At 48.0% G+C, this 15,631-nt stretch overlaps 1 protein-coding gene across 5 annotated transcripts in view; it reads right to left on the bottom strand.

Annotated features, from left to right (window-relative positions):
- TNK2 (tyrosine kinase non receptor 2) overlaps positions 1 to 15,631 on the bottom strand; it is a 214,517-nt gene that overhangs the window by 53,798 nt on the left and 145,088 nt on the right. The gene's annotated exons all lie outside the window — the stretch shown is intronic.

A 15,631-nucleotide genomic window follows, 5' to 3' on the forward strand; every position in this document is an offset into this window, starting at 1 on the left:
AGGTTCCTCACAATGTTTAGGTGGAATCTCTAAACTCCCTGACCTAGAATTAATTCATAGAATCATGAGAGAATTGGAAGAGACACAATCCAAGCCCTCCCGACAGATGTCCATACAGCCACAATGTTTACGTGGAATCTCTAAACTCCCTGGCAATGGCTAATCCTTAGTTACGTGTGTTTGGACATTGGCCTAGAATTCATAGACTCATGAGAGAATTGGAAGAGACACAATCCAAGCCCTCCCGACAGATGTCCATCTCTTTCAAAACATCCTGTTCTTACCATCAGAAGGTTCCTCACAATGTTTAGGTGGAATCTCTAAACTCCCTGGAAATGGCTAATCCTTAGTTACATGTGTTTGGACATTGGCCTAGAATTCATAGAATCATGAGAGAATTGGAAGAGACACAATCCAAGCGCTCCCGACAGATGGCCATCTGTTTCAAAACACCCAGCTCTTACCATCAGAAGGTTCCTCACAATGTTTAGGTGGAATCTCTAAACTCCCTGGCAATGGCTTATCCTTAGTTACGTGTGTTTGGACATTGGCCTAGAATTGATAGAATCATGGGAGAATTGGAAGAGACACAATCTAAGCCCTCCCGACAGATGGCCATCTGTTTCAAAACATCCCGTTCTTACCATCAGAAGGTTCCTCACAACGTTTAGGTGGAATCTCTAAACTCCCTGGCAATGGCTAATCCTTAATTACATGTGTTTGGACATTGTCCTAGAATTCATAGAATCATGAGAGAATTGGAAGAGACACAATCCAAGCCTTCCCGACAGATGGCCATGCAGTCTCTGTTTCAAACCATCATAAGGTTCCTCACAATGTTTACGTGGAATCTCTAACTCCCTGGCAATTGCTAATCCTTAGTTACATGCATTTGGACATTGGCCTAGAATTCATAGAATCATGAGAGAATTGGAAGAGACACAATCCAAGCCCTCCCGACAGATGTCCATACAGCCACAATGTTTACGTGGAATCTCTAAACTCCCTGGCAATGGCTAATCCTTAGTTACATGCATTTGGACATTGGCCTAGAATTCATAGAATCATGAGAGAATTGGAAGAGACACAATCCAAGCCCTTCCGACAGATGGCCATACAGCCACAATGTTTAGGTGGAATCTCTAAACTCCCTGGCAATGGCTAATCCTTAGTTACATGTGTTTGGACATTGGCCTAAAATTCATAGAATCATGAGAGAATTGGAAGAGACACAATCCAAGCCCTCCCGACAGATGTCCATACAGCCACAATGTTTACGTGGAATCTCTAAACTCCCTGGCAATGGCTAATGCTTAGTTACACGTGTTTGGACATTGGCCTAGAATTCATAGAATCATGAGAGAATTGGAAAAGACACAATCCAAGCCCTCCCGACAGATGTCCATACAGCCACAATGTTTAGGTGGAATCTCTAAACTCCCTGGCAATGGCTAATCCTTAGTTACATGCATTTGGACATTGACCCAGAATTCATAGAATCGTGAGAGAATTGGAAGAGACACAATCCAAGCCCTTCCGACAGATGGCCATACAGCCACAATGTTTAGGTGGAATCTCTAAACTCCCTGGCAATGGCTAATCCTTAGTTACATGTGTTTGGACATTGGCCTAAAATTCATAGAATCATGAGAGAATTGGAAGAGACACAATCCAAGCCCTCCCGACAGATGTCCATACAGCCACAATGTTTACGTGGAATCTCTAAACTCCCTGGCAATGGCTAATCCTTAGTTACATGCATTTGGACATTGGCCTAGAATTCATAGAATCATGAGAGAATTGGAAGAGACACAATCCAAGCCCTCCCGACAGATGGCCATACAGCCATCTCTAAACTCCCTGGCAATAAGACAATTCCGAATCCAGCAAGGATTGGAACTCGTGTCCCGGACCGACCTTTTGCTTTCCGTCCCCGTAAAAAGCCACCCCAAGGATGCCAACCCTCAGTCACCTGTGCTTGGGTCTTCACGCCAGACGCTCTGCCAATCTGCACAGCTGGCAGCCGGGAAGCCAACAGCCGGCGAGTGGTTCTGGTGGTGGCTGCCACTTGGAGCTCCTCCTCGGAGCAGATGCCTCTTTGCAGTGCTTATGTGCTCCTGGGCCCCATATCCCGCAGCCAGGCGCTGATGTAATCTGGGTGGGGGTGCCTACGCTGCGCCCGGTTCGGCATTTCCAAGCTACACCCTCCTTCCTCGCCCTGACTCCGATTACCAACCAACCAACCAACCAACCGAGAGCCGCCTCCCTGCAATTAAAGGTGCCCGGCCCAGAGCCAGGGAGTCATGGCTGGGCAGAAGCCAGTCCCCAAAGACACACAATCTCTGGCCTTGACTCATGGCTCAGCGGTGACTAACCCCCACGGCCTTGGAGGGAGGGTGCCCCACGCTCAGGGGGAAGGAGGGAGGGAAAGAAGGGAGGAAGGAAAGAGGGAGGGAAGGAGAAGAGAAGGAAGGAAGCGAGAAGGGTTGGAGGCAAGGAGGGAAGGAAAGGAAGTAAGGGAGAAGGGGGAAAGTAAGGAGAGAAGGAAGAAAGACGGGAAGGAAAAGAAGGAGGGAAGGAAGTAGAGAAGGAAGGGGGAGGAAAGGAAAGAGAGAAGGAAGGGAGAAGGGAGAAAAAGAAGGAGAGAAAGATGAAAGAGAGGAGGGAAAAGAAGGAGGAAAGGAAGTAGGGAAGAAAGGGGGGAAGGGAAGGAAAGAGAGAAGGAAGGAAGGGAGAAGGGAGGAAAAGAAGGAGAGAAGGATGAAAGAGAGGAAGGAAAAAGGTGGGAGGGAAGTAGAGAAGGAAGAGGGAAGGAAAGAAAGGAAGGGAGAAAAGAGGAAAAGAAGGGGGAAGGAAGAAAGAGAGGAAGGAAAAGAAGGAGGGAAGGAAGTAGAGAAGGGGAAGGAAAAGAAAGAGAGAAGGAAGGGAGAAGGGGAAAGGAAGGAGAGAAGGAAGAAAGATAGGAAGGAAAAGAAGGTGGAAAAGAAGGAAGTAGAGAAGAAAGGGGGAAGGAAAGGAAAGAGTGAAGGAAGGAAGGGAGAAGGGATGAAAGGAAGGAGAGAAGGAAGAAAGACAGGAAGGAAAAGGAGGAGGGAAGGAAGTAGAGAAGGAAGGGGGAGGAAAGGAAAGAGAGAAGGAAGGAAGGGAGAAGGGAGAAAAAGAAGGAGAGAAAGATGAAAGAGAGGAAGGAAAAGAAGGAGGATAAGAAGTAGAGAAGAAAGGGGGAGGAAAGGAAAGAGAGAAGGGTGAAGGAGGAAAGGAAGGAGAGAAGGAAAGAGGGAGGGAAGGGAGGGAGAAGAGAAGTAAGGAAACTAGAAGGGTTGGAGGCAAGGAGGGAGGGAGGGAAGGAAAGGAAGGGAGAAGGGGGAAAGGAAGGAGAAAAGGAAGAAAGACAGGAAGGAAAAGAAGGAGGGAAGAAAGTAGAGAAGGAAGGGGGAAGGAAAGGAAAGAGAGAAGGAAGGAAGGGAGAAGGGAGGAAAAGAAGGAGAGAAGGATGAAAGAGAGGAAGGAAAAAGGTGGGAGGGAAGTAGAGAAGGAAGAGGGAAGGAAAGAAAGGGAGAAAAAAGGCAAAGGAGAGAAGGAAGAAAGAGAGGAAGGAAAAAAGGTGGGAAGGAATTAGAGACTGAAGAGGGAAGGAAAGTGGGAAGGAAGGAGAGGAGACAAGGAAGTAAGGAAGGGGAGAAGGAAGAAAGGAAGAAAGGAGAGAGAAGAAAGGAAGAAGGAGGGAAAGAAGGAACAAGGGAGGCAAGGAAGAAGGAAGGAAAGGGAAGAGGGAAGGAAGGGAGGGAGAAGGGGGAAAGGAAGGAGAGAAGGAAGAAAGAGAGGAAGGAAAAGAAGGTGGAAAAGAAGTAAAGAAGGAAGGTGGGAAGGAAAGGGGTAAGGAAGGAGAGAAGGAAGAAAGGAAGTAAGGAAGGGGAGAAGGAAGGAAGGAAAAGAAGGAGGGAAGGAAGTAGAGAAGGGTGAAGGAAAGGAACGAGGAAAGGAAGGAAGGGAGAAGGGGGAAAGGAATGAGAAAAGGAAGAAAGAGAGGAAAAGAAGGTGGAAAAGAAGTAGAGAAGGAAGGTAGGAAGGAAAGAGGGAAGGAATGAGAGAAGGAAGAAAGGAAGGAAGGAGAGACGGATGGAAGGAAGGAAGGGAAAGGAAGGAGGAAGGGAAGAAGGAGGGAAGGAAAGAAGGAACAATGGAGGGTAGTAAGGATCAAAGGAAGGGGCAGGGAAGGAGGGAAGGAAGGAGAGAAGGAAGGAGGGAGGGAAGTAAGGAGGAAAGAAGGAAGGAGAGATGGAAAAAGGAAGAGAGAAAGGAAGGAGGGAATGAAGGAAAGAAGGAAGGGAAGGAAGGAAAGGAAGGAAGGAAGAGAGAAAAGAAGAAAAAAAGGAATGGAGGGAAGGAAGGAAGGAAAGGAGGAAGGAGCGAGGGAAAGAAGGAGGGAGAGAGGGAGGGAAGGAAGGGTGGAAGAAAGGAAAGATGGAAGAAGGGAAAGAAGGAGTGAAAAAAGGAAGGAAGGAAGCAAGGAAGGAAGGAGGGGTGGAGGGAGGAAAGGGGAGAAGAAAGGCAGGAAGGATGGAAGTAGAGTAAGAGGGGGGAGAGAAGGAAGGAGAGCAGCAAGCGGGTCGAGAAAGGAAACGGGCAAGAGTGCGGCTGCCCCAGGGCCAACTGAGGTTCCTAATACAATCCTATAGAGCCCAATGACCATCCAGCGAGGGCCTCTTCTGCCACATAGAATTCAATCAGCCTCTGTTGAAAAAGCCCAAGAGGAAGAGACTTCAAGGCAGAGAGTCCCACTGTTGAACAGCTCTGACTATCAGGAGGTTCTTCCTAATATTTAGGGGAATCTCTTTTCATGGAATCCTAGAGTGAGAGGAGACCCCAAAGACCATCCAGTACAACCCCATTCTACCACTCAGGAAGACACAACCTAAACCCTCCCAACAGATGGCCTTCTAGCCTCTGATTAAAGATCTACAGAGAAGGAGACTCCGCCAGACTCCTGGGCAGCTTATTACACTGTCAAACAGGTCTTACCATCAGAAAGTTTTCCTAATATTTAGGTGGAATTTGTTCTCTTGGATGCGGTTTCACTGTGCCAATGATTAGATCATAAACCCTAGAACCAGTTTGAGGCCGGATGGTGACTACACACACGCAGAGGCTGGCCTTGAACCACAATGGTGCCGTTTGGCACCACTTCAGTTGCCTGGCTTAATGGTATGGAGTAGTATTGGGAGTTGTAGTTTGGTGAAGCATCAGCACAAATCATAGAATCAAAGAGTTGGAAGAGACCTCATGGGCCATCATCCAGTCCAACCCCATTCTGCCAAGAAGCAGGAATATTGCATTCAAATCACCCCTGACAGATGGCCATCCAGCCTCTGTTTAAAAGCTTCCAAAGAAGGAGCCTCCACCACACTCCGGGGCAGAGAGTTCCACTGCTGAACGACTCTCATAGTCAGGAAGTTCTTCCTCATGTGTTTTCTTGTAGTTTGAAGCCATTGTTCCCTTGCGTCCTAGTCTCCAAGGAAGCACAAAACAAGCTTGCTCCCTCCTCCCTGTGGCTTCCTCTCACAAATTTATACATGGCTATCATGTCTCCTCTCGGCCTTCTCTTCTTCAGGCTAAACATGCCCAGCTCCGTAAGCCACTCCTCATAGGGCTTGTTCTCCAGACCCTTGATCATTTGAGTCGCCCTCCTCTGGACACATTCCAGCTTGTCAATATCTCTCTTGAATTATGGTGCCCAGAATTGGACAGAATATTCCATGCAATGTGGAATATAATAAAGACAACTCAGCAAAGAAGGCTAAAGGCCTTGTGAAACTACAGCTCCCAGGCTTTCATAGCATTGAGACATTGCAATTAAAGCAGTGTCGAACTGAATGAATTCTGCAGTGTACGTGCACCCACTGTTTTGGATTTTGAAGTATTTCAGATATGAGAATTCCTGGTAACGGATGATCAGCTTGTACTTGCTTTTTGACCTCCTATGGCTGGTCATTGATCTCTTTGTTTATTTTGACGAGGAGGATGTGTTCCTTTCTTGTACACATTGCATGGATTTGTAAACAGAGCATGAATGCCTCCTCCCCACTGCCTGTGCCACCGATGGTGCTTAGATTGGGAGGAGAAGGTCATGGCGGGGGCCACTGAACCTTGGCTAGTAAACAAGACTCTTTGCACATCTCTCTTCCTTTGTTTACACTGGCAATGCCTGGGACTGGATCTGGGACCTTCGGCAGGCAAAGTCCATGGCCCTCTAATAACCTAGAGCAGTGGTTCTCAACCTTCTTAATGCTACGACCCCTTAATACAGTTCCTCGTGTTTTGGTGACCCCCAACCATAAAATTATTTTCGTTGCTGGGTTGTTGTAGTTTTTTCGGGCTATATGGCCATGTTCTAGAGGCATTCTCTCCTGACGTTTCGCCTGCATCTATGGCAAGCATCCTCAGAGGTAGTGAGGTGAGGATGCTTGCCATAGATGCAGGCGAAACGTCAGGAGAGAATGCCTCTAGAACATGGCCATATAGCCCGAAAAAACGTACAACAACCCAGTGATTCCAGACATGAAAGCCTTCGACAATACAAAGTTGTAAGATCCTATGATCCTATGTGATGTGGCGGCAAAAAAAGCCAATGGGATTTTGGCCTGCATCAATAGGAGCATAGTGTCTAGATCTAGGGAAGTCATGCTACCCCTCTATTCTGTTTTGGTTAGACCACATCTGGAATATTGTGTCCAATTCTGGACATCACAATTGAAGAGAGATATTAACAAGCTGGAATGTGTCCAGAGGAGGGCGACCAAAATGATCCAGGGTCTGGAGAACAAGCCCTATGAGGAGCGGCCTAAAGAGCGGGACATGTTTGGCCTGCAGAAGAGAAGGAGACATGATAGCCATGTATAAATACATGAGAAGAAGTCATAGAGAGAAAGGAGCAAGCTTGCTTTCTGCTTCCATGGAGACTAGGGCGCAACGGAGAAATGGCTTCAAACTGCAGGAAAGGAGATTCCATCTGAACATTAGGAAGAACTTCCTGACTGTGAGAGATGTTCAACAGTGGAACTCTCTACCCAGGAGTGTGGTGGAGGCTCCTTCTATGGAGGCTTTGAAACAGAAGCTGGATGGCCATCTGTTGGGGGTGCTTTGAAAGGGTTTTCTGTCTTCTTGGCAGAATGGGGTTGGACTGGATGGCCCACGAGGTCTCTTCCAACTCTATGATTCTATGATTCTATGAATACAGTTGATACTACTTTAGCCACTTTGAATCTCCTTGTGGAGAGAAAAAGTGAGGTATTACTAAATGTAACAACAACAGCAACAACAACAACAACAACAGCCATGGTCCAATGCTATGTACTTTGGTGAACCATCAACACTACTTGAGGTTTTTTTTGTCGTGTCAGAAATTGCAAGTTGTTTCTGGTGTGAGGGAATTGGCTGTCTGCAAGAACGTTGGCCAGGGGACGCCCGGATGTTTCGTTGTTTTACCATCCTTGTGGGAGGCTTCTCTCATGTCCCCGCATGAGGAGCTGGAGCTGACAGAAGGAGCTCATCCGCACTCTCCCTGGATTCGAACCTGCGACCTGTCGGTCTTCAGTCCTGCTGGCACAGGGGTTTAACCCACTGTGCCAACGGGGGCTTCTAACACTACTTAGTAGAATAGATCTCACTACCTCTGAGGATGTTTGCCATAGATGCAGGCGAAACGTCAGGAGAGAATGCCTCTAGACCATGGCCATATAGCCCGAAAAACCTACAATAACCCAGTGATTCCGGCCATGACAGCCTTCGGCAATACAAAGGTGAAAGATCCTATGAAGCTAAAGACCCCACTAATCCAAAGCAAGGTCCAAAACATCAACGCCAAAATCCATTCCAAGCCCTCCTGACAGATGGCCATCCAGCCTTAATGTAAAACCCCCAAAATGGAGATGGCACCAAAATCCCAAGCAGCATAACCCACTGTTGGACAGCGCCTAATGCTTTCCCAAATGATTATGTGGAATATTTTTAGGTGGAGATTGAATCCGTGGCTCCACTGTGTCCCAGTCTCTGGAGCAGCAGGAAAAAAAGCCTCCAAGGTGTCCAGAGAAGGTCACCAAAATGGCCAAAGGGCCTGGAAACGATGGCTCCGCATGCGGACCTGGGTTGGTTTAGCCAAGAGAAGAGGAGCTGAAGAGTAATTCCACCTAAACCAGCGTTTCTCAACCTGGGGGTCGCGACACCCAGAGGGGTCGTGAGGGGGATTCAGAGGGGTCACCAAAGACCATCAGAAAACATCTATTTCTGATGGTCAGAGGAACTCCTTTGGCAGAGAAGGCTGAAAATCTCTCCTCCGGTCCTTCTCTTCCCTTTTGGAATCAGACAGCAAATCCTCCCCCAAAAGCCCTCCTCTTCTGTGAGTGACAGGCCTCTCAGCCAAGGGGAGGGCTGTTTCTTAGACTCCAAGTGGAGAGGGGAAAGCAGGCGTGCTGAGCGCATTGCAGTGTGGTGCACATGTGTGGTGAGTGAAAGCATGCGAGGCTGGAGGGAGGCTCTTACCGGCAAGTTCTTTCAAGGCATGGAGGATCTGTGTGAGAAGTTTGGCTCAATTCTATCGATGGTGGGGTTCAGAATGCTCTTTGATTGTAGGTGAACTATAAATCCCTGCACTACAACTCCCAAATGCCAAGGTCTGTTTTCCCCAAACTCTAGCAGTGTTCACTTCTGGGCATATTAACTATTCGTGTCAAGTTTGGTCCAGATCCATCATTGTTAGAGTCTGCAGTGCTCTCTGGATGTAGGTGAACTACAACTCCAAAATTCAAAGTCAAGGTCCACCAAACCTTTCCAGTACTTTCTGTTGGTCATAGAAGTTCTGTGTGTTATGTTTGGTTCAATTCCATCATTCAGAGTGGTCTTTGATTGTAGGTGAACTATAAATCCCTGCAACTACAACTCCCAAATGCCAAGGTCTGTTTTCCCCAAACTCTACCAGTGTTCACTTCTGGGCATATTAACTATTCGTGTCAAGTTTGGTCCAGATCCATCATTGTTTGAGTCTGCAGTGCTCTCTGGATGTAGGTGAACTACAACTCCAAAACTCAAGCTCAATGTCCACCAAGCCTTTGCAGTATTTTCTGTTGGTCACAGAAATTCTGTGTGTCATGTTTGGTCCAATTCCATCATTGGTGGAGTTCAGAGTGGTCTTTGATTGTAGGTGAACTATAAATCACTGCAACTACAACTCCCAAATGCCAAGGTCTGTTTTCCCCAAACTCCACCAGTGTTCAGTTCTGGTCATGATAACTATTTGCGTCAAGTTTGGTCCAGATCCATCATTGTCTGTGTTCATATTTGGGCATATGGAATATTTGTGCCAAGCTTGGTCCAGATCCATCATTGTTGGAGTCCACAGTACTCTCTGGATGTAGGTGAACTACAACTCCCAAACTCAAGGTCAATGTCCACCAAACCTTTCCAGTATTTTCTGTTGGTCATGGAAGTTCTGTGTGCCATGTTTGGTTCAATTCCATCATTGGTGGAGTTCAGAGTGGTCTTTGATTGTAGGTGAACTATAAATCCCAGCAACTACAACTCCCAAATGACAAAATCAATCCCCCCAGCAGTCAAATTTGGGTGTATCAGGTTCTGAAATGGCCATCTGCTTGTAGGGCATGGATGGTGTCCTCCTGCCTGGCAGAAAGGGGTTGGATTGGATGGCCTCTGGGGACCCCTTTTGATGTTATGGTTCTATAGGTGGTGAGGCTCCTTGCTTGGCAGCTCCTCCTTCCCTCCCACGCAGGGCTGTTGTTGCCTTTGCAGGCGAGCCCTTCTGCCCCGGCTTGTGTGCCTTCCTGGGAAAACAGCCACCCGGAGGAGCCGGGCCCATCTCCCGCGCTGGCAGGCAGACCGGAGGAGAAGCGTGGGAGGCAAGGAGTGGCAGCGGAGCGTGGGGGCGTGCGAGAAGCGAAAGACATGAAAGGGAGAGGAAGGAAGGCCAAGGGGAGAAAAGCACATCCAGGAGTGACTCAGTGGAAGGAGGGTCGGGGGTCCTGCTAGGGAAGGTTGGCCATTCAGAGGAGTGGGAAGCTTACTTTGGGCCCAAGACCTGGGCAGGAATGGAGACTCCGCTGGAGGTTTTAAACAGAGGCCAGGTGGCCATCTGTAGGGAGAGCTTTCATTGTATTTCCCTGCATTGCAGAATGGGGTTGCACTGGATGGCCCTTGGGGGTCTCTTCCAATGTTATGATCCTAAAAGAAGGCAATGCTTCCCATTCATGGGGTGCACAGTCAAAAACGAGATGCAATTGCAGAATGGGGTTGCACTGGATGGCCCTTGGGGGTCTCTTCCAACGTTATGATCCTAACAGAAGGCAACGCTTCCCATTCATGGGGTGCACAGTCAAAAACGAGATGCAATTGCAGAATGGGGTTGCACTGGATGGCCCTTGGGGGTCTCGTCCAACGTTATGATCCTAAAAGAAGGCAACGCTTCCCATTCAGGGGGTGCACAGTCGAAAACAAGACGCAATTGCAGAATGGGGTTGCACTGGATGGCCCTTGGGGGTCTCGTCCAACGTTATGATCCTAAAAGAAGGCAATGCTTCCCATTCAGGGGGTGCACAGTCGAAAACGAGATGCAATTGCAGAATGGGGTTGCACTGGATGGCCCTTGGGGGTCTCTTCCAACGTTATGATCCTAACAGAAGGCAACGCTTCCCATTCATGGGGTGCACAGTCGAAAACGAGATGCAATTGCAGAATGGGGTTGCACTGGATGGCCCTTGGGGGTCTCTTCCAACGTTATGATCCTAACAGAAGGCAACGCTTCCCATTCATGGGGTGCACAGTCGAAAACGAGATGCAATTGCAGAATGGGGTTGCACTGGATGGCCCTTGGGGGTCTCTTCCAACGTTATGATCCTAACAGAAGGCAACGCTTCCCATTCATGGGGTGCACAGTCGAAAACGAGATGCAATTGCAGAATGGGGTTGCACTGGATGGCCCTTGGGGGTCTCGTCCAACGTTATGATCCTAAAAGAAGGCAATGCTTCCCATTCAGGGGGTGCACAGTCGAAAACGAGATGCAATTGCAGAATGGGGTTGCACTGGATGGCCCTTGGGGGTCTCTTCCAACGTTATGATCCTAACAGAAGGCAACACTTCCCATTCATGGGATGCACAGTCGAAAACGAGATGCAATTGCAGAATGGGGTTGCACTGGATGGCCCTTGGGGGTCTCTTCCAACGTTATGATCCTAACAGAAGGCAACGCTTCCCATTCATGGGGTGCACAGTCGAAAACGAGATGCAATTGCAGAATGGGGTTGCACTGGATGGCCCTTGGGGGTCTCTTCCAACGTTATGATCCTAACAGAAGGCAACGCTTCCCATTCATGGGGTGCACAGTCGAAAACGAGATGCAATTGCAGAATGGGGTTGCACTGGATGGCCCTTGGGGGTCTCGTCCAACGTTATGATCCTAAAAGAAGGCAATGCTTCCCATTCAGGGGGTGCACAGTCGAAAACAAGACGCAATTGAGGAATGGGGTTGCACTGGATGGCCCTTGGGGGTCTCTTCCAACGTTATGATCCTAACAGAAGGCAACACTTCCCATTCATGGGATGCACAGTCGAAAACGAGATGCAATTGCAGAATGGGGTTGCACTGGATGGCCCTTGGGGGTCTCTTCCAACGTTATGATCCTAACAGAAGGCAACGCTTCCCATTCATGGGGTGCACAGTCGAAAACGAGATGCAATTGCAGAATGGGGTTGCACTGGATGGCCCTTGGGGGTCTCTTCCAACGTTATGATCCTAACAGAAGGCAACGCTTCCCATTCATGGGGTGCACAGTCGAAAACGAGATGCAATTGCAGAATGGGGTTGCACTGGATGGCCCTTGGGGGTCTCGTCCAACGTTATGATCCTAAAAGAAGGCAATGCTTCCCATTCAGGGGGTGCACAGTCGAAAACAAGACGCAATTGAGGAATGGGGTTGCACTGGATGGCCCTTGGGGGTCTCTTCCAACGTTATGATCCTAAAAGAAGGCAACACTCCCCATTCAGGGGGTATTTTATTTATCGTGTCATCAGCAACCATTGTATTACAATTCTAACAGAGCAAAACAAACACAGAGATTAAAAAGAAAAAGAAAAAAAAGAAAGAAAAAAAACCACACAGATTTTGTAAATTTGGTATTTGGTTAAATGTCCTTTGACCAGTATCTGGCCACTTGGAGTGCTTCTGGTGTGGCAGTGAGAAGGTCCTCCATTGTGCATGTGGCTGGGCTCAGGGTGCATTGCAGCAGGTGGTCAGTGGTCTGCTCTTCTCCACACTCGCATGTCGTGGATTCCACTTAAGGTTGGCTCTGCATCTCGTGGTGCCAGAGCACAGTCTGTTCAGTGCCTTCCAAGTCGCCCAGTCTTCTGTGTGCCCAGGGCGGAGTCTCTCATTTGGTATCAGCTACTGGTTGAGGTTCTAGGTTTCGGCCTGCCACATTTGGACTCTCGCTTGCTGAGGTGTTCCAAGAAAACAAGATGAAAAGCCAATTACAGAATCATAGAATCCTGGAGTTGGAAGAGACCTCCTGGGCCATCCAGTCCAACTCCCTGCCAAGAAGCAGGAAAATTGCATTCAAAGCAGCCCCAACAGATGGCCATCCAGCCTCTGTTTCAAAGCTTCCAAAGAAGGAGCCTCCACCACACTCTGGGGCAGAGAGTTCCACTGCTGAACAGCTCTCACAGTTCTTCCCATATTTCGTCAACATTTTGTTGAGAGGAAGCCTCTACTTTCATCTTTTTGGAAGGCGGTGCTCTTTTAGAGTCCTGAGAGTTTTTAGATGCCTCTGTGGTTACGTCATTCTCCTTTCTTCTAGTTTGAAGCCATTGTTCCATTGCATCCTAGTCTCCAAGGAAGCAGAAAACAAGCTTGCTTCCACCTCCCTAGGACTTCCTCTTACATATTTATACATGGCTATCATGTCTCCTCTCAGCCTTCCCTTCTTCTGGCTAAACATGCCCAGCTCTTTAAGCCGCTCCTCATGGGGCTTGTTCTCCAGACCCTTGATTATTTGAGTCGCCCTCCTCTGGACACATTCCAGCATGTCAATACCTCTCTTCAATTGTGGTGCCCAGTCTTGGACACAAGATTCCAGGTGTGGTCTAACCAAAGCGGAATAGAGCATGGGGAGCATGACTTAGAAAATAAGATGCAAAGTTCTGGGAATTGAGCATTGGTATTGCAACTCCCGCTATCCCCTTTTCATTTTCCTATGAAGCGGGTGAGGTGATAGTCCTTTGTGATATTGTAATTTTTTCTTAGGAGAAGGCAATGATTTACAGCGTCATAAGCTGCTGACAGGTCTATGAAGGCAGCTCCTCTAATCTGAGTAGGCTTGCCCAGTGTGGGACACATTTCACCACGTTAAAACAGTGGAGGTGGCTCTTAAAGAGAAATGCTGCATTGCCACAGGATGTCCATGGCCCACACCACTGGAGAAATTATACTGCTTAGCCAGTATTGCACTACCTAACATCTGCCGGGAATTAGCAGCCAGCAATGAAAGGTCCAAGGCAGTGACATCTCTGGCCCATCCCCTGTTCCGATATCAGCCAGCATGCCAATGCCTTAAATCAAGAAACAGCTTCCTAAGATATACAGAGATATATACAGGGACACCTCAGCAAATCAGAGTCCAAAAGTGGCAGTCAAAAACTTGGAATCCCAACCCATGACTGATACCGAATGAGAGACTCCTTCCTGGGTGCACAGAAGACTGGGCGACTTGGAAGACGCTGAGCAGACTGCACTCTGGCACTACGAGATGCAGAGCCAACCTTAAGAAATGGGGCCACAAAGTGGAGTCCACGACATGTGAGTGTGGAGAAGAGCAAACCACAGACCATCTATTACAATGCACCCTGTCACATGCACAATGGAGGACCTTCTCACAGCCACACCACAGGCACTCCAAGTGGCCAGCTTCTGGTCAAAGGACATTTAGTATCATGCCGAGTTTTTAAACTTTGTTTACAACATTACAACTGCACCCTCGGTTCTCTTTTGACACAATAAATAAACATTCCCTTTTCATACTTCTGCGATGAATGCGTTCATTTTATGCTTGATTACGGTGACTCAATCAATGAGCGCTCTCCAAGTCAGGCTAACCTCAACATCCCAACTTGCAAACTCAAGGCAGCTGTGGCTTCCTTATTGTGTTTTCATATATCTATTTATATATGTGTGTTTTTAATGGTTGTGCGCTTGCCTAATCCTCAGTGCGACATCTTTTCAAATACTTAACCATGACTATCATATCCTCTTTCAACCTTTCTTTCTCCAAGTTAAACATACCCAGCTCCTTAAGCCATTATTTAGAGGGATTCATGGTTTCCAAAGCTTTGATCATTTGGGTCATCCCTTCATCTTGTTGATGGGAAGCTTCCCACCGGAGTGGAAATCATCTATCGGACAAATGGCAAGCTGTTTAACCTCAGCAGACTGAAAGCCAAAACCAAGGTTGCAACATCTGTTATAGAACTCCAGTATGCTGATGACAACATCATCTGTGCGAATTCAGAAGAAGATCTACAAGCCACTCTAAACACCTTCGCAGAAGCATACGAGAAGATCGGCCTGTCATTGAACATCGAGAAAACCAAAGTCCTCTTTCAGCAGTCACCAGTCAACCCTTCTCCAATGCCAGCGATACAGCTTAATGGTGTAACATTAGAAAATGTTGACCATTTTCGTTACCTTGGCAGCCACCTCTACACCAATGTCAACATCGACACCGAAATACAACACCGCCTGAGCTCTGCGAATGCAGCATTTTTCCGAATGAAGCAGAGAGTGTTTGAGGACCGGGACATCCGGAGGGATACCAAGGTTGTTGTTTACAAAGCTATTGTCCTCCCAACCCTGTTATATGTCTGCAAAACATGGACTGTCTACAGACGTCACATGCAACTCCTGGAACGATTCCATCAGCGCTGCCTCCAGAAAAACCTGCAAATCTCTTGGGAAGACAGGCGGACAAATATCAGCGTGCTGGAAGAAGCAAAGACCACCAGCATTGAAGTGATGGTCCTCCGTCATAAACTCCGCTGGACTGGCCACATTGTCTGGATGCCTGACCACCGTCTCCCAAAGCAGTTGTTCTACTCTGAACTCAAGAACAGAAAATGGAATGTTGAAGGATGGGAAAAGAAATTTAAAGAAGGGCTCAAAGCCAACCTTAAAAACTCTGGCATAGACACTGAGAACTGGGAAGCCCTGGCCCTTGAGCGCTCCAGCTGGAGGTCAGCTGTGACCAGCAGTGCTGCAGAACTTGAAGAGGCACGAATGGAGGGCGAAAAAGAGACACGTGCCAAGAGGAAGGTGCATCAAGCCAACCTCGACTGAGACCGCCTTCCACCTGGAAACCGATGCCCTCACTGCGGGAGAAGATGCAGATCAAGAATCGGGCTCCACGGTCACCTACGGACCCACAAGAACACTGATCCTGGAAGACTATCCTATTCGGCCAACGAGGGATCGCCTGAGTAAAAGTAAGTAAGCAAGCATCCCTTTCTGAACTCTTTCCATCTCATCCATCTCCTTCTTGAATTGCTTTGTCCAGAACTGAACACAGGATTATTCCAGG

This window comes from Anolis sagrei, chromosome 3 (genome assembly GCF_037176765.1).
Source record: "Anolis sagrei isolate rAnoSag1 chromosome 3, rAnoSag1.mat, whole genome shotgun sequence".
Lineage (NCBI taxonomy): Eukaryota > Metazoa > Chordata > Lepidosauria > Squamata > Dactyloidae > Anolis > Anolis sagrei.